Source organism: Choloepus didactylus, chromosome 2 (assembly GCF_015220235.1).
Source record: "Choloepus didactylus isolate mChoDid1 chromosome 2, mChoDid1.pri, whole genome shotgun sequence".
Classification (NCBI taxonomy): domain Eukaryota; kingdom Metazoa; phylum Chordata; class Mammalia; order Pilosa; family Megalonychidae; genus Choloepus; species Choloepus didactylus.
In genome coordinates this window covers 4,743,983-4,768,896 of record NC_051308.1, presented here as the reverse complement: position 1 = coordinate 4,768,896, position 24,914 = coordinate 4,743,983, and the positions used below count along the sequence as shown (strand labels likewise).

At 40.5% G+C, this 24,914-nt stretch overlaps 1 protein-coding gene across 1 annotated transcript in view; it reads left to right on the top strand.

The window, feature by feature from the left end:
- Positions 1-24,809: 24,809 nt before the first annotated feature.
- The window catches only part of SYNE1 (spectrin repeat containing nuclear envelope protein 1), a 499,900-nt gene continuing 499,795 nt past the window's right edge, over positions 24,810-24,914 (top strand). The window contains exon 1 of the mRNA XM_037819664.1: positions 24,810-24,872. The gene's annotated coding sequence lies outside the window, so the exon portion shown is untranslated. The remainder of the gene's footprint in view (positions 24,873-24,914) is intronic.

Here is a 24,914-nt window from a genome sequence, read left to right as displayed (position 1 = left end):
AAGTCAATAATTTTTTATTTGTAACTCCACTATTTACTTCCTACAGGATATAAAATACATAAACTCTAATGACAAATCAGTGGTTTTGGACTCAATGTAAAATATGTGATTTTTGACAAGAACTATATAAAGATGGGGGAATGGAGGAGTATAGGAACATAGTTTACATGTCCTATTGAAGTTAAGTTGGTATCAAAGAAAACCAAGATTCTTATGGATTTAAGAGGTTAAATTTAAGTCCCATGGTAAACACAAAGAAATTATCAGAGAATATGACCATAGAGATGAAAAGTAGAGTTTGGGTTATAAGAAGTGGGGGTAGGGGCAATGGGGAGTTAAGAAATGAGTGTAAGGTTTCTGTTTGGGGTGAAGGGAAATTTCTAGTAATGGATGGTGGGAAGGTGACAGCATTACAACATTCTAAATCTTATAGAGTTAAAAAAAAAAAAATAAAAATAAAAAAAAAATAAATGTGATTAATCCCACTAACGGAATGCTCGAGAAGGGGTGGAATGGGAAGATTTAGGCTGTATACATGTTTCCACAATTGAAAAAAAAAAAAAAGTCTGAAGAGATGACAATTGAATGCCAAGGATGATCCTGGATGCGATCTGAGGATGGAGGACAGGAGGCTCAAAGGGACACAGTTGGGACACAAGAAAAAAAAAAGGAAATAGAGAATGTAAGCTTTGTATCAATGTTGAATTTCCTGAACTTCTTAGCTGCGCTTAATCTGATTGCAAAAAAGAATGTTCTTGTTCACGGGAATTGTATATGTGAATTATAGTGTTTGTTCAAGGATGTGTGCAGCTTACTCTCATATGTTCAGAAGACAGAGCAACAGAGGATGGACGATCGATAGGGAGGGAAAGAAAGAAATGGTGGTGTGACAGCATGTTAAAGTTGATGGATCGGGGTATTGGGTGGGGGGTCAGCGTATGCTATGTATGGGGTTTGTATTGTTTCTGCAACTGTCCCTGTAACTTAGAATTTATTTCAGAATAAAATTTAAAAAAAAAAGAAAACAAATAACAAAATAGTAGACAAATCCAACTATATAAATACTTGCATTAATGGTTAATGCTCTGAAATAACACTTCCAATAGAAATATAATGTAAGCCACATATGCCATTTAAAGGATAGAATTTTTAAATCATCATTTTGTAATGCCTACTGAAATAATTAAGCAAAGATCATTGATTAAGCTCATCAGAAAAAAAGATTAAAAGGATACATAAATAAAGGTATCAGACTGTTGTTAACTAAACTCTCCCATCAATTTCAGCATCTCTAAAAGAACCACCACCATCATGTGCCTCCTAACACAAGGTGATATCAAGCACCGAGTAGCACTGGTGAGGAATTCTTAACAAGAAAGTGTGCCTGGATCTAATCAGAATCTTAGAGCTAACTTCCCTTTACATAAAATATGACATCATGGTCAAATAAAGAGACATATCCAGAATACAGGAGAACTGAAGTAGTTTAAGTAAGAAACCAATTAGGAGAGGACAACTACTCTAGACATAAGTATACCTAAGATATTTAACAGCCGAACACAGTGTGTGAATCCTGAGTTGAAAAAGTAAAGAAAAATCACTGTATAAACATTTGGGGGACAATGGAGTACATTTAATTGTAGATTGAATATTAGATACCTTCAAAGTACTACGTCACCGGCAATCGCACTGTAGTTATACAAGAAAATGTAATTATTTTTTAGAGATGCATACTGACATACGTAGAGATGAAATAACATTATGTATAAGATTCCCTTAAAATACTTTATTGAAGGGAAAAAAACTTAAAGGTATGTAAAGCAAACAGAGAAATCTTAAAAATTGTTAAAAATAGGTGATGGGTATGTGGGAGTTCTTTATACTTCTGTATTTGCTTATAATGTTTCGTAATGAAATGTGCAAAGCCAAAAATATTGTCTTGTTACTATAACAGAAAAATGCATTTGGTTCTAGAAAGCACAGGACGCACTCACGCCCCGTTGTCCGTTCTGACACCGCAATGGAGACAAGAGTACAATGCTACACAATGTATCGTGGGAACCCAGGCTCAGGTACAACAGAAACTTTCAGCAAATGACTGTTTTATTACTTACACAATGCAAAGGGTCCAAAAGAGCAAGGAAAGAGCTCCCATCGTGGCCCAGCTCCCAGGGAGATCAAGCTACTCAGGTCAGGGTAGTTGGAACAGGTCCACAAGCCCTGCAGAGGAGGGACAAATTTGTGCTGCTCAAGGGCAGGGTGTTTATACCCCCAGGGCAGGGGGTCATGCCACTAAGCAAAAAGTATGTATCAAGCAATCTTTGTGTAGTGTTCCCACCCTGATAAGCAGCTACCGTACTTGTTCCTGGGTTTGGGTTCAAGGTACGGTCAAGCCATTCCATTAGACCCCATGCCTCTCCCTAGCTGTGAAATGGCAACATATTGAAACTGCACACAAAGGAGAAGGGTTGACGAGGGCTGAGAGATGGCCACTGAGTGTGTCTGTGACTTACCCAGCAGAAGCACAAAAAGGAATAACCACAAATTGAGATAGATGGTAGGAGAAAGTATCTTTTGTAGAGGAGAGATTGTAACAGATTTTTGGGAGACTGAGGGAGCTGGTGTGTATTGATGGATGAGAACAATAAAAAAAGCCACAACCATGAATCCCCTATGTGGTTTCTGTAGAGCAGATAAGGAACTTCACAGGGCTGCCTGCCTCAAAGACAGAAAGAGTGGGAATGAGAAGCAAGCAGTGCTACAAAGGAGAAATTAATTGCAAATTATTTGCAGATCTGCATACAGAACAGAGACAGAAGTTGCATATACTTCTATACTGCTTTCCCACTGCACTGTGCCAGCATAGGTAGGGTGAACAACTATCCTGGTTTTCCCAGGACTGAAGGGTTTCCTGGGACACAGGACTTTCAATGCTGAAACTGGGACGAAACCTGGGCAAACTGGGATAGTTATCCCCCTATATGGACTGGAGGTTGAGGGAAGAGAGGCAAATTTCTGACCCTTTCTCAAGAATGTTAATGAACTTTCAGAGAGAGCTAAGGCTTCCAGTGTGAATGCTTGTACCCAAGAGAAAAGTTCTCAGTCCTATAATTAATTGAGTACCCTGCGACTGGACAGTGGCTCATATAGAGTGATTCCTGCCAGATGACACAAATCCCACCCATACCCACCCAGAACTCCAGTCAGAATTCCTACTAAAGAAAAGAGTAGAAAGAATAAAGATATTTATATACAACAGGAAGAAAACCTGCACCAGCTCTCCTGTCTTCTTTCTTAAATATAAACAGATAACCAAAGATTGCTGGCTCTAAGAGAGAATTGTTCTACAAAAGGAGAAGGACCAAGATAAGTAAATAAACAAAAACTGTCCTCAGAGGAAACAGGGAGTCAAATCAACATTCTGAGAGAGATTCAAGAAGCTATTACATCCATAAATAAAAACAGAATGCTGTAGAAAACATAAGAAGAAACTCTTAAAGATTAAAATTTGGGTTGCTGAAATAAAAATTAAAAAGAAAGGCAAAAAATAGGGCCAAGATAATCTTTCAGAATATACAAAAAAAGAGATTTCAACAAAATGAGAGCAAAGTTTGGAGACAAAGAGGACCAATCACAAGGTCCAACATTCAATAAACATCAGTTTCAAAAAGAAATAACAAATATAAGGTAAAAGAGAAAATTTTAAGTAAAAAGTAGGAGAATATCTTGAAGAACATAAAGACACAATTAATAATTGTAATAAAAAATCTAGACATATCCTACTGAAATATCAGAACATTGAATGAAGAGGAAAGATTTTAAATGTTTTTTGAAAGAGAAAATATCATCTGCAAAAAAAGAGAGACTCAAACTAAGACTCAAACTTCATTAGATTTCTCTTTCACAGCACCAAAATTTATAAGGCAATTAAACAATTTAAAAAATCTGTGGGGAAATGACATATATAGAGGACAGTTATAGGTCCAGCGGCAGAAATGTAATTCAAATTTTAAAAGTAGACATTCCTAACTTCTAATCTAGTTCTCAAAACTAAACCATTTTGCAGCCCCTGAGTCTTGAGTCCCGAGTCCCTTGACTGAGGGAAAATTGGGTTTCTTTTAGGAAGGTCCCTGTAGACTGCCAGAAGTGAAAACTGTGAATCTTTCCGTGAGCCTTTGCCAGAGAATCTGAGGCTATTTACTGGGGTTACTGGAGAAAGGGAAATATCCAATCTTTTCAGGGTTTTCTGATTCTGTTCTGAAATGATGATGATTCTGAGGGACCCCAAAACACCATCCTGCTCCATAGTCAGTGTAGGGGCTTATGGGTTTGTGACAGACAGCCGCAGACCAAGTCTGTTTTCCAGGAGGTGATGGGTATACAGGAGTTCTCTCTACTTCTGCAGAGGTTTAAGGTGTTTCCTAATAACATTTGATATATCCACAAATATTATCCTGTAATTGTTTTGTAAAATAATCAGTTCCAAAATGCCCAGGTCCAAAATGTCTGGTAAAAATAGATATAATTAGTACCTGATAGAATACCTAAATTGGCCCCCTGATCATGGAGAAGGAGCATTATGGTAGGAAGGACAGACTGAAAAATCTTTGAACTGGAACTGCACCGCCATCCCCACCCTGTGCCAAGATAGTAAACAATATGCAATGCTGCATACCTGGGGAACTGTAGAGATAACTGCAGCCATTAAAGACATGAAGGTGCAAATGAGTTACTCCTACCATATACTCATTCAAGCCATCTATTTTACCTGGGTGAAAGCCAGGTGGATTGCAGAGAATAACAGCAGATTATAGCAACTTTAATCAACTAGCGATTCCAATCACCACTGCATTTCCAGATGTGGTATCTCTGCTGGAGCAAATTTAAAAAGCAGCAATTGTGGAAATTTTTCCTCTATTCCCATCAGTAAGGAAAATGAGAGGCAATTTGTATTTACACAGCAGAGCCTGGAGTATATTTTTAATGAATTATGTCAATTCTCTTACTATCAGACATCAGGGGAGCCTGAGTCATTCTGAGGTCCCACAGAACCCCACTGATCTATTATACTGATGATGTCATTCCAGAATGCCTTAGGAAGACTTATTCACTGTCATGAGATAGGAGATTAACACTCTGGAAGTTCAGTTGTCTGTCACATTGGTTAAGTTTCTAGAGATCCTGTGGTATGAAGCATATCAGAATATTGCTTGAAAGTGAGAGACAGTACTTTACACTGCCAACCACAGAGCAAGAAGTGCAATATATGCTGAACCTCATTGGGTTTAGAGGTAACACATGCCACCTTTGTCAAGCTGCTCCTATGCAATTTACCATAATCCATAAAGCTGCTAGGTTTGAGTAAGCCCCAGAGCAAGGAAAGGCTCTGCCACAGGTCCAGGCTGTGCTGCCCTGACTCTTGGGCATTAAGATGCAGTAGTTAGTAGAGGAATCTGGGGCAAATGGAGATGCTGTATTTGTTTGGACAAAAGAAGCAGCTCTGGAAAGTCTCAATGAGAGAATGATAGTACTGACCCTTAGGTTCTGGAAGTAAGGCCATTCCCTCTTTCAGTTTGCTTGGAAGGGTTTGCTTGGTCCCGGGAGAGACTAAACCTGGCCAAGGTCCTGCACAAAGACCACAGGTGACTGTGCAATCTGGGTGACACTTTTTGAACTGGATAGTATATAATCACCAATCTGTAAAATTGTACCTGCACAGTAGCACTCCATTGTAAGGTGGAAGCGGTATCTATGTGGCCTGTCCCAGTCAGGCCTGCAAGGCACAGTGAAGTGCCCGTGGCTCACACTCTAATTCTACCTGCCCCTGCTGCTTGCCACCTCCCCTTCATCCATACCAATGGCCTCGTGGGAATTTACTATGGCTAATAGCAGTTATTTGGTTTACTCTTTTGAAAGTCTGACTCAGCAAATTTTCTTTAAATTAACACAACCTTTTTCCTTTGCATGTTTCATTTTTAATTTGCTAAGTGTTGATAGGTTGGCATGTCTTTTTGAATAATAAGAAAAGAGTTAAAACTATTTGTAATGTTTATTTTCGATATTAATTTCTAACTGCAAATCCCTGTGTCTGCAGGGTAATATGGGTAAAAGTGGTTAGATGATCTAGATGTGAAGCTGGAACCTTTTCTTCAATTTTCGGTGCCTGACAAACAGGACATAAATGAATAAATATTCTTGTATAGGCACTGTGCCAGTTTGGATATATTATGTCCCCCAGAAAAAGCCGTATTCTTTAAGGCAATCTGGTAGGGGCAGACATATGAGCATTGATCAGATTGGAACCTATTGATTGAGTGTTTCCATGGAGACGCGACTCAATCAACTGTGGGCAAGACCTTTGATTGGATAATTTCTATGGAGGTGTTACCCCACCCATTCAGGGTATGTCTTAGTTAAATCATTGGAGCCATGTAAAATGGCTGACAGAAAGAAAACAAAGATTTTCCGGATGCCAATGGCCTTTCTCCAGTGAAGGTACCCTATTGTTGATGCCTTACCTTAGACACTTTATGGCCTTAAGACTATAACTTTGTAACCAAATAAGCCCTCTTTATAAAAGCCAATCCATTTCTGGTATTTTGCAAAAAGGCAGCATTAGCAAACCGGAATGGGTACTATGACCAGAATTTTCAAAATATAATGAGGAGGCACTTTTACTCACATGTAGCTGTTTTAAATTTGTCGCTGTTTGGTTTGTTTTTCATTTGTCCGGGAGCAGGGTTTTCATTAATTTTAACACTGATAGCAAAACTTATCTTTTCTAGAACTACCTATAAGATTGTTTCATTTCATCAACTTCAACAATAAAATCAACAGAGTAACTCCTGCCATTTTTGGTTATTATACAGACTTATTGCAGTCAGTTCTAAAACCCACATTGCCAATATTCAACTTCCAATGTTGTCCACAGGAAATACAGACATTCTCTTAGAAATTGGCTCTCAAAACTGCCAGGGGTTTGGATTACCTGGGGAATTTATTTAAAATCCAAATTCCCACACCTCATCCAAGACCTGAAGAACCAGAATGGGTGAGGTTGGGATCTGTAAGAATGTATTTTTAGCAAGCTCCCCAGATGATTTAGATATGGCATTAGGAAAGCATTGTTATTACCTATATCTCAAAAATGTTGGAAAACACACTCAAATAATATAAGTTCCATCATAATATACTTTCTAATGACTGCCCATAAACCTCCTTTTTCATAATATCCTATGTGTGTTCCCTCATGCCTCAGTTTATATGAACTTATTCTATTTTAGTCAGTATCACTTTGGGGAATTGAGTTCCAAAAGCACGTTGCATAGTTTGTAAAGTGGTACTTCCTTTTGTATTATGTTTCCCTCATTCAAAGCAAACTGCCTTTAACATTATCTCTTTCTATGTAAATCATCAAGCAATAACTTGGACATCATGGTTCAAAAGGACAGTCACTGAAACCCAACGGGAAATGACAACAGAAATGGGAGGGGGAAGGTTAATTAAGAAAACCTGATAGACTAGTAAACAGATAGAGAAATCAAACGAAACTATTGGGATGCCTGAAAATGTAGGAAGAGGCTCAGAAAAGGAAAACAGTAGAGATGACAAGAAGGATTCATTTCCTGGAATTGTCTTAAGGAAGATTAATCTGTTGGAAAATTTCAGAATTTCTGCTGCAGTTGCAAATTGGAATACAGTAGAAAAAGTAGAAGAAGAGAAAGAAAAAGAGGTGGGAGTGGTCTCTAAAGAAAACAAATGAAGGACAAATGAAAGAGGAAGATTCTCAAATTAGAGGGCACTAGGTTTGTTTCAGGACAATATCATTCTCCTTGTCACCCAGGTCAACACTTGATTAACCATTGGATTCTTCTCTCTAGGCTTCTATATTCAATCAATTGCAAAGTCATTATAGCTATGAAATGACTTTCAAATCCATTTTCTTTTCTTTTCCACTGTGACCACCTTAGTTCAGACCCCCAATTACCTCCCACTAGAAATTTACAGTTGTATCTTGTCTTTGATTTAAAAAAAAAAAACCCTCAACCAGCAGATGGATAAATCTTTTTAAAACATGGCATCCATACTGTTCCTCTCTTTCTCACAAATCATAAAAGAATTCCCACAAAGATTTCTCCTCCCGGTCTTTGAAAGCATTTTTTACTGGATTTATCTTTTGCCAACCTCATGTTTCAACAAAATATGACTCCTCACCATTTTTATACATCCCAATTAATTCATTACCTCCATGCCTTTCACAATCTCTATGTCTCTATCTGGGGATACACTTCTTTCCTCCAATCTCACCTATGTGGTGAACAGACTGAATACATCATCAGGAAATTGTTGGTGCCATGCCTGAGGTTGTAGAGGCTGCCTGAAGCCACAGAAGGATGAAGATTCTTCTCTACTTTACTATTAGGACTTCATGTTCTGATATCCTGTGAGTCTCTGAGAGAGGCCAGACCTCTAGGTCCGTTGCTTCAGTGACTACCATGCCTGGCATTTGGCCATGTGACTTTCTACACTCCCTATTTGGGGTTCAGCCCAGCCCCTGTGTCTGGGATCAGCTCTCGCTTACCAGACATCATATCAAGAACCCTAGGACAACAGCTCAATACTTGACCATGAAATTGGTTATGCTATCAGCCCAGCTCTGTCCTGGCTGTCCTAGTAATTGGGTTAGTGACTTGGTCCACTATAAACAGACCCTTCTCGAACTAATGAGATACTGACTTGTTCCACAAAGATCAAATTACTGCCTGTCTTAGTTTGCCAGAGCTGTTATCACAAATACCTCCCCCTCACAATGGGTGGGCTTAAACAGCACGAATTTATTTGCTTACCGTTTTGAGGTCATTGGTAATCCAAAATCAAATATATTGGCAAGGTTTGCTGTCTCCCTGATGACCGAAGTGTTCTGCTGCTGGCTGTTGGTGATCCTTGGGGTTCCTTGGCTTTCCTCTCTGTGTCACATCACATGGAGATGTCCTCTCCTATCTGGCTTTTGTATTTCATGGTCCTCATTATAAGGCCTCCAGTAATCCAGATCAAGACACACCCTTATTCAGGTGGCCACACCTTAACTAAAAATAACATCTTCAACAGATCTTGTTTACAATGTGTTCACACCCACAGAATGCAGATTGGGATTAAGAACATGTTTGTTTTCTGGGACACATAACTCAATCTACCATACTGCTTAGTAACCCATATCCACCAGAGACAGAATTACCATGATGAGGGTTCCTAGGCATCCCTGATGCTTTCTGCCTACCTGCTAGACTTGGGTTGATCGTCTGATAGAGATCCGCTGATTAATCAGCTGCTCTCTCAGCCATTCTTGAATCACCTTGCTTCACTTTGGACCTTACCCTGGGTTTGGAATCTTAGTTGTTCTATCCATCTTGATTGTTCTTGAATTTCACTTGTCATTTCCCCCCAGGAGAGTGACCTATTCCAATTTCAGACCTGTTAGAACTCAAATGTTTCCAAGGTCATTCTTTGGGAACTGGTCTTAATGTCCTAATGACATCTCTGTCTCTCACATGCCACATCCAGGATGTCAATAAATTTTATGAGTGCTCACTTCAAAATGTAGTCAGGGCCTGCTCCCTTCTCAGCCCTGTGTTGCCACCGCTTTGCTCCAAGCTGCCAACCTCAGTTATTGCAATGGTCTCCTTATTGGTCTCCCTGTTCCTGCCTTCTATCTTTCAGTCTGCTGTCAACATTATCTCCAGAGCAATATTCTTAAAATGCAAGTCCCAAATTGTCATTCTTGTGCACAGGATTCTCCAGTGGATTTCCATGTCACCCTGAATAAAAGGCAAGTCCTTATAATGACCTGCCAGGCCTATAGGATTTATGCTCTCCACCCACTACCCTCATCATTTCTTCAGCCTCATCTCTGATCATTCTCCCTCTCATTCTCTCCACTCCAGAATCCTCTCTGTTTCTCAAATGGAACAGGAAGCTTTCAATCCCAGGGCCATTGTGCAGGTTCTTTTCTCTCCCTGGAATGCTTTTTCCCAGTTAGCCAATGACCTCCTCATTTTCCTTCTTTGGAACTTTCCTCAGATGTTCCCTTTCCAGTGATGTCTTTTCTGGCCACACTAACTAAAGTTTCAGCCACTCACAGGACATATCTTTTGTCTCTTCTCTGCTTTATTTTGTCTTCTTAGCAGCTATCATTCTCCAATATAGCATATATTTGTATAGTCTAATTGCCTGCTTTCCCCTCTAGAAGATAAGCTTCATGAAAGCAAAGATTTTTTTTCTTGTTCACTGCCCTAATGAGCATCTGGAACATTGGCTGTCATCTGGAATATTGTAGGCACTCTGCAAATATTGAATGAATGAATGAATGAATGAATGAATGAATGTTCTGAGCCTTAATTCCACATGGGTGCCTGGATTTCCAGTCTTGTCCCATGTGGTCTACCCTATCATTCCATGCTTGAGCCCCTTCATGACACATGACAAGGGGCTAGCAAGGAAGCTGAGGGCCCTCCTGGGCAGTGCAACCCTTTGGCCATCTGAATACCTAAGGCTAACTCCAGATGGAAATGGAGATAGCAACTTCAATAGCTGGAACAGTGGCAGCCTCCCTGGGACATTGAGCAATTCTGTTCTTGGGGAGGCAAAAGTATCATGTTATATCCATTTTAAGACCTTTTGGTTGCCAGATTTATCTTAGAAGATAGGCAGAGTAATTCTAAAACTCTTCTCACAGATATTTAAAAAAAAATCTTTCAGTGTTCAATATATCTTCCTCTATTCAATCTAATCTCTGATGCTAATAGTAAACTCACTTTCTCTTATTTTATGCCCAAGAAAGGCAAGGAATAAGAGACCTTTAGCATCTATATGATAATCTTTCATGTGCCGGGATTTTTGTCTGAGCTTTCCTAAAAGTTATTTAATATGTCCCATTAATTAACCAATACTCTTTCTGTAACTGGAAACACAGTTGATGATGATAAATATGCTTAATTAAGATATCTAGCAGGTCCATTCTTCTAGTCATTGAAAAATATCCATTTAAATATAGTGTGATATTGAAAAAATTTTTGAGACTTTTTCTGTGATTCAGAATTCAAAACCTTGCCCTAAGTTATCTTGAGGGTCCCTAGTAAGATCAGTGAGTCAAATACTTCTTGTCTGCAGAGAATATTTGTGGGCTATTTCTTCATAGCTTATTATCCCCTCCCTCTTCCACGTAGCACCCAAATTTTTATTCAGACACTGTGAATAATATTTTCCATTTTCCTCTTTGGATCTATTCTCTATCCTTTCACACTCTGCTTTCTGCCATGAAAAGCTGACATGTCTGGGCTACATCAACAGGACTCCTGCATCCTCAGGCTTCTGGGTGAGATGGGACAATGGGGGTCTAGTAGAAACAGGAGAAAAGAAGAATATCAGAGTATTAATTCCTTTAGTTCCTCTCCTCTGAGATTAGCTCAGCTGGCTGTGTTTCTCAAGTGAGGGTCCACTCCTAGTTTCAACATGTTATTTTCTACAGGAATCCTTGTAGATTCCAGTAATCACCCCTTTCCCCTTTTCCTTTGGTCTAGGATTTGTAATGGCTCAGCTGTTCTTCAATTCCTGTCCCTATGGTTCTACTACACCCCATCCATATCTTTGTAACTTGACCCTTTGTATTTAAAAAAATCATCTCTTATTTTCCTTATCTAGTATGACTTCTGTTTCTTGTTGGGACTCTGGCAAATGCAAGTATCTGTACCTTACTCATGTAGACCATTTGCTTTGAGAAAACATTATGTCAAGTTCAACACCAGGGATCAGGGATGGTGAAGGCCACTCAGAACATTTTATTCCCTTGGCCACAGTGATGGTGGGAGGAAGGTGTTGGGCATATAATCTATGCTAGTCCAATTGGGGTAAATTTCAGGACCTTTGCTTGGAATGCTCAGGCACAAATACTTTCTCTCTCCCAATGGGTAAACCAAGAATTTTATTGAAAGTAGCCATCCTGCAAGCCATGAGGGGGGTTGGCCTTAGAACAAAGCCAACATGTGGACCGCAGAATAGAGAGGAACAGAAAGAAATCAGATCCTTGATGGAAACTGTGTGTGAATCTCAAACCTATGCCACTCTGTACTTCCATGAGTTAATAAATCTTCATTATTTATGCCAGTTTCAGGTGACTCTTCTGCTACTTGTATCATCAAGTATTCATATGAAACTTTGATTCTAATGGTTTTTCATACTTTCCAGCTGAAAATAGGTATGGGTAGTGAAATAAACTACGAAGAAGAAATTCACAAGTAAGGATCCTCTTTCACTTATCAGAGACTCCTTGAAGTACTTCTAAGTGGCCTATAAAACTGCATACCCATGAGCTCATTCAGCTACTTCGGAAGCCTCTTTGTAGGAATCCAATTAGAAACTCCTTCAACTCACATCATCTTTTCCTATGAAAACTCATCTCTAACCTGATGTCATTATTGCCACAGCTATCTTGTAAACAAAAGTTCATTTCCAAACAGTATTTAAGAAAGGCTTTATATGCAAGTTAACCAGAATGCTCGATGCCCATGAAATAAGTTTAAAAATTTTGCAAAAAATGTTAAGGTCCCTGAAAAAAAGAGAGACCTAATAAGGACAGAGAAAGAGTAGCTGATATATTAATATATCATGAAGAACAAAGAAAAGACTCCAAGATGCCTAAAGTGAGACACAAACCCAGGGGAAACATAAAATGCAGAACAAAATCTCAGCAGTGGATTTATCAGGGGATTTCAGAGATTCCTACTTATCAGGAGCCATCTCAGACATAAAACTATATATCCAAACAGAGCCAAGGATAAATTGACAGAAAGACTTTGGAATAGTTCCAAAATTGCAAACTAAGAAGAAAGGATAAAATTAAGAGTTGAAAAGAAAATATATTTTTCTGCTACTTTGTATCATGAAGTAGGAGTATACTCTGTTTTGGTGGTCCACTGGGGAACAAGTCATCCAGGAGATTTAAGTAACCAATTTCCAATAGGTTTGATAATAATATAAGTATATTATTGATGATATGAAGAATTCATCAAGGCACAGTAAGATCAGTACATTATTCATCACATGTATTAATTCGTTTATTCAACAACTATTTTCTGAGGGCCTTTTAGGTGACTACTTTAAGCACCAGGAATAAGAGTTAGCAAACAGACAAAAAAATCTCTGTCCTCGTGGAGCTCATATTCAGTGGGGTTGACAGAAAGGAGACTAGATAAGCAAGGAAAATATTATATAGACTGTTAGTGTTAAGTGCTGGAGAAGTTCAGGGCAGATAAGGGGGTGCTTTAAAGCTTCAGATGGAGCAGCCAGGAAAGACTTCACTGAGAAGGTGAGGTTTGAGAAAAGACCTGTTAAAGAAAGGGAGTGAACCATGTGAATAATCTGTGGAGCTGAATTCCTAGACACAGGGAGTCACATGTGAAAAGGTCCTGAGGCAGGAGCACCAGCAGGTGTCAGTAACATCAAAGAGGCCTTGAGGCTGCAGGGTAGTGAGGGGAAGGAGAGGGCAGGTGAGATCAGATGGCTAATAGTGGGGAGGGGCGAATCACGTAGGGCTTTGCAGATCATGGAAAGACTGTCACCCAAGTAAGATGAAATGCTATTGGAGGGTTTTGAGCAAAGGCATGACACCATCAGATTTAAGCTTTCAGAGGATTCCTCTGGCCTCAAGGCCAGGTAAGTTGATCCAGGGTGGTAGCAAGAGCTGATGAATGGGTGGAGTCTAGATATAATTTTTCTGTAACCATGTATTCTAATATAAATTTAGACTTACAGAAAAGTTTCAAGAATATTACACAGAAATCCCATAAGCCCTTCACCCAGAATCATCAATTATTTACATTTTGCCCCATTTTGCTCTCTGTATTTATCTATCCCTTTATTTCTTTGCGTTACTTTTTTCTGAGTCATTTGAGAGTATGTTAGAGATACCATGCCCTATTACTGCTGAATAGTTCAGACTTTACTTCCTAAGAACAAGGAATCTCTCTAGATCTAGTTTTAAGACAGAGTCAACATGATTTGATGATTGACTGAAGGTGAAAAATAAGAAAAAGTGATGAGTCAAGTCTGACACAGAAGTTTTCATCTTGAGCAACTGAGAAGGATGACTTTGCCATTAACTGATACCAGGAAGATAGCAAGAGGGGCCGGTGAGGAAGAGATCACGGATTTAGTTTTAGACAAATTTTATTTGGGAGACCACTTAAACTTTCAGGAGGAGACCCTGAGCAGGTGATTGGGCATGCAAATCTGGAGTTCAGAAGAGAGGTGTGGGCTAGAGATTTAAATTTAGGAGTTCTGAGCCTACCATGAAGCTGCATAAGATTCCCTAGGAATTAGTGCAGCTGGAAAATACAAAACCTCCAAGGACTGAGGTCCTGACACTCCAAAGTCAGAGGACAGGGAGATGAGCAGGAATTGGCAGAGGAACCATGAAGGAGGAGCCAGAAGGAAGACAGGAAAGCGTGTGTTGTGTTCAGAAGCCCAATGTAGAAGCGTTGTTGAATGACATTAATCACTCAAGATAAGGACCGAGAGAGGACCATTCAATTTAACAAGGAAGTCATTGGTGAGCTAGGTAGAGTAGTTTTGGTGGAGTGATGGGGTGAAAACTTTACTGGAGTGAGCTCAAGAGCAAGGAGAGATTGCCAACAGTGAGCATCGACAACTATTTCAAGGAAAGAAAGGAAGTAGTATTTAGAGCTCAAGTGGGGATCAAGGTAGTCTTTATTATTATTATTAATAAGATAGGAGAAACAGCAGCATGTTTACATGTTGATGGGAATGAACTAGTAGAGAGAAAAGTACTGAATGATTCTGGGAGGAGAGGGAAAACTTGTTGGCAGGAAGGGACGGATCCAGTAAATAGGAGGAGAGGTTAGCCTTAGCTAGAAGCTGGGGGAGTTCATTCATAGCAATAGAAGACAAGTGTGAATATTATATGTGGGCACTGACACAGGTAGGTACATCTATGTAGTGGTGGGAGCATTTCAGAATTCTCTTTTTCTGTATATATATATATATATATATATATACACACACACACACATATATATCTATATATATATTTATAGAGAGAGAGATTGTTCACATACCACACAACTTTCCAAAGATCCAAACAATCAATTGCCCATGATACCATCTGTGACAGTTTGAAGGTATTATGTTCCCCAGAAAAAGCCATGTACTTTGATGCAATCTTATGGGGCAGATGTTTTAGTGCTGATTAGATTGGAATACTTTGAGTATTTGGAAAATACCCAACTGTAGGTGATAACTCTGATGACATAATTTCCATGGAGGCATGGCCCCACCCATTCAGGGTGGGTCTTGATTACTGGAGCACTATATAATCTCAGACAGAAGGCGCAAGCTTGCCACAGCCAAGAGGGACACTTTGAAGAATGCACAGGAGCAGCAGATGAGAGACAGTTTGAGGATGGCCATTGAAAGCAGACTTTTGCTCCAGAGAAGCTAAGAGAGGAAACACTCCAAGAGCAACTAAGAGTGACATTTTTGAGGAACTGCAGCCTAGAGAGGAATGTCCTGGGAGAAAGCCATTTTGAAACCAGAACTTTGGAGCAGACGCCAGCCACGTGCCTTCCCAGCTAACAGAGGTTTTCCAGACACCATTGGCCATCCTCCAGTGAAGGTACCCAATTGCTGATGTGTTACTTTGGACACTTTATGGCCTTAAGACTTTAACTGTGTAATCAAATAAACCCGCTTTTATAAAAGCCAATCCATCTCTGGTGTTTTGCATTCCGGCAGCATTAGCAAACTAGAACACCATCATACAGCTGTGCATCCATCAACACAATTTTTTTTTCAATTTTTAGAACATTTTCATTACTCCAGAAAAGAAATAAAGACAAAAAAGGGAAACTCAAATCGTCCCATACCCCTAACCATGCCCCCCTCTATTATTGATTCATAGTTTTGGTATAGTATGTTTGCTACTGTTGATGAAAGAATGTTAAAATACTATTAACTGTAGTATGTAGTTTGCAATAGGTATATATTTTTTCCTATATGCCTCTCTATTATTAACTTCTAGTTATAGTGTCATACATTTGTTCTAGTTCATGAGAAAGATTTCTAATATTTGTATAGTTAATCATGGACATTGTCCCCCACAAGATGCAGTGTTTCATACATTCCCATCTTTTAACCTCCAACTTTCCTTCTGATGACATATGTGACTCTGAGCTTACCCTTTCCACCACCTTCACACACCTGTCAGTACTGTTAGATATTCTCACAACACGCTACCATCACCCCTGTCCATTTCCAAACATTTAAGTTCACCCTAGTTGAACATTCTGCTCATAATAAGCAACCGGTCCCCATTCTTTAGCCTCATTCTATATCCTGGTAGCTTATATTTCATACTATGAGTGTATGTATTATAATTATTCATATCAGTGAGACCCTGAAATATTTGCCTTTATGTGTCTTATTTCACTCAATATAGTGCCCTCAAGGTTTCTTCATCAACCCGTTTCTTTTAAGATGGTTTTGTTCACACACCATACATTCCGTCCTAAAGTAAACAATCACTGGTTCCCTGTGTAGTCATGTATTTATGTATTCAGCACCATTGCCACTATCTATATAAGGACATCTCCATTTCTTCCACAAAGAAAGAGGAATAGTCAAAGAAGGCAGAGAGACAAAAGAAAATGAAAAGAGAGAGAGAAAAAACAACAATAAAACAAAACTTGCAGCTAGAAAGCAACAAAAGGAAAGATAGATTAACCTAAAGTAGAATAAAGAGTTATACAACACCACCAATGCCCGGAGTCCCATACCCTTCCCCTATTCTCCCCCCATATGCATTTAGCTTTGGTATATTGCCTTTGTTATATTAAAGGAAGCATAATACAATGTTTCTGTAAATTACAGTCTCTAGTTTGCTTTGATTGTATTTTCTCCCCAATCCACCCCTATTTTTAACACCTTGCAATGTTGACATTCATTTGTTCTACCTCATGTAAAAACATATTTGTACCTTTTATTATAATCATTGAGCACCCTAGGTTTCCATCAGTTACATGGTCCCAGTCTTTATCTTTCCTCTTTCATTCTGGTGTCCCACATGATCCCAGCCTTCCTCTTTCAACCATATTCACAGTCATCTTTGTTCAGTGTACTTACATTGCTGTGTTACTATCTCCCAAAATTGTTTCCCAGACCTCTCACTCCTGTCTTTTCCTTTCTGTCTGCAGTGTTTCCTTTAGTGTTTTCTGTAGACCAGGTATCTTGTTCACAAACTCTTTCATTGTCTGTTTGTCAGAGACTATTTTAAGCTCCCCCTCATATTTGAAGGACAGTTTTGCCGGATATAGGATTCTTGGTTGGTGGTTTTCCTCTTTCAATATTTTAAATATATCACCCCACTTCCTTGTTTCCTCCATGGTTTCTATTGTGAAATCCACACATAGTCTTACCAAGCTTCCTTTATATGTGCTGGATCACTTTTCTCTTGCTGCTTTCAGGATTCTCTCTTTATCTTTGATGTTTGATAATCTGATTATTAAGTTTCTTGGCACAGGCCTATTCAGTTCTATTCTCTTTGGGGTACACTGCACTTCTTGGATCTTTAATTTTATGCCTTTCATCAGAGATGGGAAATTTTCATTGATTATTTCCTCTATTATTGCTTCTGCTCCCTTTCCCTTCTCTTCTCCTTCTGGGACACCAATGACATGTACATTCTTGCTTTTCATTTTGTCCTTAAGTTCCCAGAGACATTGCTTGTATTTTTCCTTTCTTTTCTCTATCTGTTCCTTTGTGTGTAGGCTTTCAGGTGCCTTGTTCTCCAGTTCCTGAGTGTTTTCTTCTGCCTCTTGAGATCTGCTGTTGTATGTTTCCAGTGTGTCTTTCATCTCTTGTGTTATGCCTTTCATTTCCATAGATTCTGCCAGTTGGTTTCTTGAACTTTCAATTTCTACCTTATGTTCGTCCAGTGTTTTCATTATACAGTTCACCTCTTTTGCCATATCTTCTTTAAACTTTTTGAATTGACTTATTATTAGTTGTTTCAATTCCTGTATCTAAGTTGAAGTGTAAGTTTGTTCCTTCGACTGGGCCATAACTTCATTTTTCTTAGTGTAGGGTGTAGTTTTCTGCTGTCTAGGCATGGTTTCCTTGGTTACCACCATCAGGTTTTCCCAGACCAGAATGGGCTCAGGTCCCAGAAGAAAGAAATATTCAGTATCTGGTTTCCCTGAGGGTGTGTCTTAGAAAATTGGTGCACCCTCTGATGCCTCTGGTCACTGTGCTTTTCTGCCCAGCAGGTGGCGCCTGTCAGCCTATAACTCCAGACTGGTGTAAGGAGGTACGGCCTGTGGCTGTTTTCCCCCAGGCTCTGGGTCTGGTTCTGAATGCAAGGTGGTTAGTAGAGCTGGGCCCCACCCCTTTCCTCTTAGGGGAAATAACCCCCTATGGAGAGGTCATTAGCATTTGAATCGACTCTGCCTGTGCTATCTCCCCCTTTGTCTGGGTCAGAGGGCTGGGAACTGAAAATGGCTGAGGCTTTCTCCACTGAGCCGAAACAGGGACCAAAAGCCCCTTTCAGAGCCAGTCTGCAGTCACCCTCCAGCTCTCCAAGGTCAGTCATCACCCAAAGCCTCTGTCTGCTTGTTGGGCATTCTTAGCTTGTAGCAAGCAGTCCATGCTTGTTAATTAAAACCCCAGTTGCAGTTCAGCTGAGCTATATTTGCTTGCTGGGAGGGAGCTTCTCTCTAGCACCATGAGGCTTTGCAGCTCAGGCTGTCGTGGGAGGGGGCTCCCAACTTGGATCCACAGTTTTTACTTACAGATTTTATTCTGCAATCTCGGGCATTCTTCCCAATTCAGGTTGGTGTATGATAAGTGGACAGTCACGTTTGTCCCCCTGCAGTTATTCTGGATTATTTACTAGTTGTTCCTGGTTGTTTATTAGTTGTTCCAGGGGGACTAACTAGCTTCCACTCCTCTCTATATCACCATCTTAGATCCTCTCCCCCAGAATTCTCTTTTGATTGCTTAAAACATTTAAGGAAATAGGAAGCAAGGTAACCAGGTGAGAATTTGGATGAGGATGAATTTAGTAGAAGTTGAGGAGACAGGAGAGAATATGAAATTTGGATAGGAAAGTGGGAGAGTGGATTGATTGGAGAAATATCGTCTGATAGCTGGGCAATGTTTAGGGGCACTGAATTTAGTGATCATAAATACAAAGGCCAGTTAGCATGATTGAGTTTTCTCCAGCCACATTCAGCTATGTGGGTGTAGACACAAAGTAGGCAGAGTTTAAATTAACAAGAGATGTGGTTTATTTAGCCAAGTGTATATTGCAAAATGAGAAGGGAGGGAGTTAAGACACATGCAAGGGAGTGAGTCTAATGTTTGCACAGGGAATTTAATAATGAACATAAAAAGGGTGAAGGACAATGAAAAAGTAGTAGAATCCACAGTCATGAAGGTCCCGCACATGGCTAACACGGGTTCTACACTTCAGACATTTAAGGGTACCTCTTCTACATGGGTGCCACTCACATTTGAAGCTTATGATTTGTATATTTATTGTAAAAATTTTCTAGCAGATGGCACTCAAATGTCTTATTTTATTAAAAAAATAGCCTACTACAATAATTTTAACAGATGTAAGTGAATTGCCTTGGAGAAGGGTCCCCTCTCCAGTTCAAACAAAGGCATTGTAATGGCCCTGCAAATGGATATAAGGTCCTATTTAGTCAGGGATTATTGGAGTTAGAGTCTAAAGGGGGTAGACTGCAAACTGGAAACAAAAGAGGCAGTGATCAGAGAGTGGGGTGCTTACAACTGTGGGTATTTGAGGCTGTCCCTAGGTGGTGGCAGAGGCCCCCAAACTGCCCTAGATGAATTCCTCACAGGATCTGCTGAGGTACAGGGTAGGGGATGTTGAGGCAAAACTGCAGCTGACTCTGCAGCATTGCAACAGCTCCCACAGTGTTCAGACAGTACACAAGGTTTGCAGAGAATTAAAGAATCAGGGAGCAGGTAGATAGGCAGGCAGACTGGATTTGTATTTCCAGCTGATTATGAAGCCCTGTGGCTCTCGGGGGGGGGGGATGTCATTATCATATAATTATCAAATAATTGTCATTATCATAAATGAATAATTGTCATTACTGATAATGCCAAGGTCAAGAGCATTATCATGGTAGTGTGTGGATAAAGTAGGGGTGGGGGGGCAGACAATAATGGTCTAAGAAGCACAAAAGAAAGCCATATTTGGGAATTAATAATATCATCTTACAATTCATCAGTAATGGTACAATATTCTGTGTTCTTTAAAAAAATAGTCTTAAAATCCTAATTTTTAGAATTCTAAAGATTAATACGGTAGCTATAATAGATTTAAAAGATTCCACTTTTAAACTGTAATTTCTGTGTGTTTTAATTTAAATAAATGTTTGCACTGTCCTGTTCAACTCAAGTCCGTGCTGGTACTGGATACTGCTTTTCAGTAAACAACCTTCATTCACAACCCTTTCTGTGCTCTCTCCTGCATCTCAGGGGCTGGAAGTCTGGGGATCACATTTCCCAAGCTTCCTCTCCTCTGGGGTTTGGAGATGATATGCATTCTGCCCATGCTTTCACATGAAATTTGAAAGGCAAAGGGACACAGAGAAATTCCCACTCCGGCAGTGACAGCAGCAGTAGTGCAGTGGCTGGCTGAATGCCATGGCTGTCACCAGGGAGAGCCTCCGCGGGATGCTGGGATGACGCAAGTGATTTGCTGCAGTGTCCTCACCTCTGGGTGGCAGCAGCAAGTTGCTGAGTTCTGGATTCCACCTGCAGTGGTGTTGCCTGAAAGCTAGACAGCCACATTGGGAATCTCTTCTCAAGCCTTTTGGACATATTTTGTAAGCCCTGAATTTCCTGTATTAAAGTCTGGAGTTGTTTCCATTGTTCTACAATGAATCTTGCCCAGCACATTATTGCACGCTAAGACTGATTCCGTATCTTCAGAGAGGGAAATCCCATGTTGGTTATCTGGCCTGATTGGGTTGGCAGATGGTGAGGACCTCATTGACAATGTAAACTATTCTAAGGGTACATGGCATGTAGTGGCAAAGAATTACTTAAATTAACACCTAAGGTAGCTTGCAGTCAAGGGCCTATTGAAGACAAGAGTTTTGGGGGCCTAGCGGGTTACTACCATAGAACCTTAAAGTAGGAAAGAGGACTAGAAGAACTAGGGGGTGTGTTGGCTATTTCTACTTCTGACTACTGTGGAGAACATAAAGAAAGAAAATGCCAACTTAGGAATTGTATGCTTTTGGACCAAGGCATGATCAGAGAGCCACAGTGCTTCTAGGCCCCTCACCTTTGCAGCCACATGTCTGATGTAGCCAAAAATCAAACCTAAGTTCTGTTTCTGCATGTTGCAAAATCATAGTGCAAGTTGAATTCAAAGCTTTGACAAGTCTCTTATGTGAAAGTGCAGGCCCTGTTTGTAAAGAGAGAGTCCTGAGAATTGGGAAAGGTGCACTTTGGAGGAATCAGATGAATCTGAGTACCTTGAACCCCAAATCCTCTCAAGACTTCGTTGACAGGAGATGTGAGCCCCTCCTTCCCTGCCTGACTTTCCTCCCTTGTTAGCAGAATGCAGTGACCCTACCTGAGGCCATTGGCAGCAAGGGGCAGCCCATGCTTCTAAAACCCAACTCACTGCATTGGGATGCTGACATAACCTTTAAAAAAGTAAAAGAGCTGTTTTGTTTAGAGCTTAGTGCATCGTGCATGAAGAGATTAAAGGCTTAAAGGAGAGAGGTGGGGAAGGTCCCGCTTTTTTGAGATGCACCTGCACTCATTCCAGTAAAGGCACACCTCTGGTAAGATCGTGGGTCTGTTGCTTTGGGTAAGTCCACAACACATTTTCATTATGGCAAAGTTTGCCATAGAGTTAACATAACCACGTAAAATAGAAATGATAGAAACAGAAGTGAGGATTTGCTGGTTTCATGTGTGCACCATGACCCTTATTTTACAAGCGGATAGCACACAAGGATACAGGCATCAGGATGAGGCTGAGCTGAAACCAATCTGCTATTTTTGCTGTTCTGCTGGGGTCCCAGCTGCAGTGATGTCTGAGACCAGGGCTTTATGTAAGCTGAGAGAGTATGAGAAGAGGACAGAGGAGGAGGATGGGCCTGGGCTAGGTAGTGGAGGAAGTCAGCAAGCTTCCCTGGCAGCTTTCTCAGAGTGTCATTGTATTTTGCTGCTCTCTGGAACTGATGCTTGGCCAATCAGGCTGTTGCAATGTGAAGTAGATACTGTTTGCTTTCCCTTTACTGGCCAGTTCTGAAGCATCTAGCATAATCGCAATATTAAAACAATAATAATGATATTAATTCTGTTATATTTACTGACTAAATGCCAGGCACTGAAGTATTCCATGCTTTTCAGACATCAGCTCATCTAGACCCCATAACAGCCCTATGAATAAGATACTATAATCCCTAATTATAGACTTGAAACTCTGCACTTGTGAGAGGTCAGATTACTAGCTAAAAATTACACACATAGTTAATGGTGGTGCTAGGACTCAGTTGAGGCCCTTCTTGCTCCAAAACCCAAGACTTGGACCACCAACTCTTCTGACTACCTTTTGGCACACATAGCCTTACATCCTGTAAATTTTAGCTATTAAATATTTTTCAAATCCAATCACTTTTTTCCACCACGATCACTCTAAGAACTGATGCTGTGAGCTTTCTAAAGGAATCCTGCACTGGCTTCCCAACTGGTCTCTTTCACCCATTTTGGCCTCACTTCTAATCTGTTTTCCACATTATGGCCAAAGGGAAAAATCTGATCATGCTGCCCCACCCACTGAAAATACTTTAATGGCCTAATGCAAAGACCCATCTCTGCAGCCTGGTTTTTAAGGCCTGCACAGTCCTTGAGCCAATGTTCCTGAACCCCTGGGCTTCTCCCTTGCATCCTCAGTCCCTCGAATGCACTAGGTTCTTTGCTTCCCTAGAGACCAGGCACATGATGTTCTCTCTGGCTGGAGTGCACTTCCAGAGCCCCACCCTGCTCCCCTTTTACCCTTCCTGCAGATCACAGTTCAAAGGTCACTTCCTTAGGAAAGTCTTTCTGATCTCTCAACTAAGCTAATTCCCTTTGTTGAAAGCTCCCAAGATAACATTTGCCTTTTCCTGGAGGTTGGGGTTTTTACAATAATTTGTGTGATTTGGTGATGAATGTCTGACTCCCTGCTTGTCCTCTGAAGGCAGGATCCATGCCAGATTTTCTCACCACTGTAGCCTCAGTGCTTAGGACAACATCTGGTTTATAGTAGATGTATGAAGGGCTGCAACACCCTTCCCTGGGCTGTGTGAAAAAGAAAGGCCCTTTCCAAAAGCCTGTGATGTAATTACTCCTTCCATGGAGGATAAAGTCGAGCTGAAAGTGGGCCTCAGCTCCTCGGGCAAGCAGTTCTCGCCAGCCATCTCTGTGTTCATGCCTGTCTGAGCCCAGGAGACAAGAGGGCAGATCTAGCAGAGGCTATTCTGTTGGTGGGAGCAATGTTTCAGGCTTGCACTGTAAGTGGCTCACTTCTCTTATAGCCAACTCAAGGAAGCAGCTGCTTAACACACAGACCATCAAGTTAGTAGATTATCTCCCTAACCCATCTCAAAAGCAAACAGGGAGAACTGCTTGTTTAAAGGTAGAGAATGAGACGGAGATCTGAGATAGTCAGCTCCTTGTCTTCTGAGTCACAAGTGTGGAAGTTGGTCTCCCTGGCTGAGAATGCTGATCTGGACTGACCAGGTTCTGGTGGGTTCTCTCCACAAGGCCCTCGGCCCTCTGGGCTTCCTTGATAAGCGTTCCCCTGGGCAGAGGTGCACTGTGAGTTATCCCAAACACCCCGTTCTCCAGGCCCAATGCTCCAATACATCAAGTTCTGCAATTAGAGTCATTGCTTGGCCTCTAAAAATGCAAATACATCAGGGATTTGTCTCAAATGTTATGTTTTGATGGGATCTAGAAGGATGAGAATTTGAAGAAAATGGAAAGATAAATAGGGGGAGTGTTGACAGCGTGAGAGGGAAAGGCAGGAGGCAAAAAGAAATTCCATCCACTTCATAATTTTGCCCAAGGCTAGACCTTCCATTCAGCGAATTTAGAGAATAGAAAATTGTTTTGTTCAGATTGAAAATTCAAAGGAGTGATGATTATTTTCAAGATTCTTGCAACATAGCTTCAACTGCTTTAGCTGCAATAATCTTTGTTGGGCTTGGACTTCATTGTTGGTGAAGAGAGACTGTTTAACTTTGCTTGGAAACCATAAAACCACAACAAAATAAATTCTCCCAATGCTTCTAGGCAACAATGTGATCTCTTTTACATCATGACTTTGGACAAAAGATTCAAATGGCTCCTCAACATGCAGCAGTGCCTCTGACCAATCTAAAGGTGCTTGGTCAATGCTATCTTAATAAATAAAGAATAAATAAGATTGAGGCCAGTCAACTTAGCCTTCCCAAGAAATCTAAGTTTTATAAACAGTAATGAAAACCAATGAAGCCTGACCAGTCTCCCTAAAATTTAGTTATTTGCTACTGATTTCCATAGCCAGGCCAGCTGTTATGATCTTTTCGAAAAAAAAAAAAAAAAATCAAAACAGTTGATTTAAACGGAGTACTCGTTGAACTGCATCACTTCCTTCCCGGGACCATCTGGGAACCTCCCAGCCTTTCAAGATACCCTCTGTTCAGGAAGGTCAGCTGGACAGTGAAAAACCCTAGGCAAAAGTTAGCCCGAGTGCCGGCATCTTGTCTGGGACGCGGAGGCAAAAGGTTCGGGGCTCTAAGCCACTTCTTCGTCCTCGATCCCGGGAA